The 2,517-nt window shown below is 43.5% G+C and overlaps 1 long non-coding RNA gene across 1 annotated transcript; it reads right to left on the reverse strand.

Moving 5' to 3' along the window:
- Window positions 1–298: 298 nt before the first annotated feature.
- On the reverse strand, window positions 299–2,281 carry LOC122732080. Its single transcript, XR_006353616.1, has 3 exons — window positions 2,117–2,281; window positions 1,657–1,701; window positions 299–362 (listed from the first exon to the last, which is right to left on the reverse strand). It is a non-coding gene; the product is annotated as an uncharacterized LOC122732080 (long non-coding RNA).
- Window positions 2,282–2,517: the final 236 nt, after the last annotated feature.

The raw sequence follows: 2,517 nt of genomic DNA on the forward strand, positions 1-2,517 counted from the left end.
GTGTCTCCCTCCTTGAGGAACAAAACAATTTCTGTCATTCATGTAAGTAAGTCCTGCCTCTTGAAGAGGAATTTCAAGTTTTTATTTAAAGTGAATGAAAATGAATAAATTCACAATTAGCTTATGGTAAATCCCCAGAATGATTATCAGGTCAGCTTGGCAAGTGTAAGAGAATGAGAATGGGGGGGGGTGCATGAATAGAAGAAAGAATAGGGCTAGGAGGGGTGAATGCATATTTATATTTATGTTATAGGAAACTATAGTACTTCTGCTCTAATGACCATTTCGAGAATCTTACCATTTTTTGAAGCTTAACAGTCTTGGGACTGCACTGGTTTTCTCTTTAGTCCAGGAAAGCCAATCTGCAAAATATTTTTAAAGTAGACAAATAACCTCACTACACTGGCAACAAATAAAAAATGCTTTTGTATAACACAAAGACAAATAAACTGTATATAATCTTCACTGTTCAAAAATAGATACACGCAAATTGTTCTGGCCACACATGGTTATTAGAGTACACTTTTAAGTGCCTCAGCAGTGTAGAGGCTTAAATATAGGACAAAGGAATTCCGGACACCTGGGTTTTCAGAATCCTGTACTATTCTTAGCACTCTTTTAAGTTACACTAAATTCACTATTTTACCCACTTAAAAATGAGACAATAAAAGCAGATCATTTGCTGGTGGCTGAAAATTACTCATTGTTTCCAGTCGTTACTGGCTGCATTTTTGCAATCAAAAGAGCAAAAGAGGAATCACCCTTCTAATATGTAATGCCTGAGAATGGATATTTTTGGAAATGGCACTGTGCATTACATAACCTTCATTTTAAAAACCCTACATAATAAAAAAATCAATAATATTCACCATTATGTCCTTTTAATTAAAACAGATATACACTCATTTAAATGCTGTAGTTATTTTACCCCTCAATTTATTATATAGCTTAATACGGTTCTTTTGTTAGCATTAGTTGTGGTAAAAATGAGAGTGAATGGCACTAAAAGTTCTCAAAAGGTGTCATTCAGAGAATACACCTTTGTCTATAGTATATGTGCAAATGCAGACTAGTTACTACTTTTGCCAACGAGTGGGGGGGAAAGCAGTCCTATTTTTTAAGCACCTCCAAAGTTTAAGGGCTGCACAAGAAAAAGCAGAAACCTGAAGAAAGAATGAATGCTCTAAAAATACCCTGGGAAGCAATCTAGGAAGCAATCCAATCTAAGGGTAAAGGGGGTGGGGTGTAAATCGTTTTATAAGAAGAAAGGAAATTCCTGGAGCCTGGACACACCAAAAGTGCCTTTAATGATTTTTAAAAATCATTCTTTGTTACTACCTTAAGAGTATCACCACCACCAAAACAAGAAAGAAAGAAAAAAACACGGGGGAAAAAAACACCACCCAGCCCTTCCCCCCAAATTCAATTCTTCCCCCTTTATTTGTGCATTTTTTTGAAAAATCCCAAGTTAAATTGCAGCCTTAAAGCAGCAGGACCAAAATGACAGAATTTTTTAAAAGTCTACTTCTGCTCTTCGGAATTTATAGGAAAATCTATGAATGCTGCAGGGTTGGAGAGTCCTGCTAAGAGCAAAAGAAAGAAATCAAACACAGAGAAAAGCTCTTAAGGCTGTAGATTTGAATTGCATATACTTACAGACAAAAGCCCCTGCTCCCTGTCCACTTTCTGTCCTCTCTACACCTGAAACACAAATGTGGATGAAAAGGGGCACCACGCTAGAAAGGCAGTGGGGGATGGGGACGAAGAAGGAAGGAGGGAGGGATGGGGGGGGGTGACCCGACCCCACTTCCAAGAAGAGGAGCAGTCTTGGAAAAAAAAAGGGGGGGTATGTCTCTACCACTCTTTCTTTCTCTCCTCCCCGTGCGCGTGTGCGTCTGTGTGTGCGCGTGTGAGTGCGCGTACGTCTGTCTGCCTTTGGGTCTGTTTCTGTCACTCTGTCTCGGTCTTTTTCCCCTTCCCCTTCCTCCCCCCTAGGCCGGGCTTGGGTGGCCTGTGCGGATTCTGTTGAACAATGAGCTAATTCTGAGCCTGGCTGGCCCCCGGCCAGCTCCCTCCACCCGCCCAGCCCTTGGCGCGGCGCAGCCAGACTGCTTACTCGGCAATAAACTGAATCTCAAAGTCCCCCACAGTCCGGCAGCTCCACCAATTCCTGCACGGCTCACGGAGGCCGCGAGCTGCAGCCGCGGGCTACCTCCGCTGCCCCCCAGGCCGAGCCCCGCGACCCCTCCTCCGCTCCCTATTTCCCCTTGCCTAATTCTTTTCCCACCCTTCGATTTTTTGTTCCCTTCCTTGGCTGCTGCCGCCCGTTTGCTGGAGCTTTCTAGCTTAAACCATCTCTGGAGAAGCCGATTGGAGCGCCCATCTGTCCATCACCCTCATATAGTCCCCAGGAGCAGCCCTTCCCATCTTCTCCTCCTAGATATGTGGTTGCCTTCAGACAAATAAGGAGGAGGTGGTTTGGTTGAGAGCCAGACGTGAACCGCGACCAAAGCCCTG

The sequence above is a fragment of the Dromiciops gliroides genome, chromosome 1, assembly GCF_019393635.1.
Source record: "Dromiciops gliroides isolate mDroGli1 chromosome 1, mDroGli1.pri, whole genome shotgun sequence".
Classification (NCBI taxonomy): domain Eukaryota; kingdom Metazoa; phylum Chordata; class Mammalia; order Microbiotheria; family Microbiotheriidae; genus Dromiciops; species Dromiciops gliroides.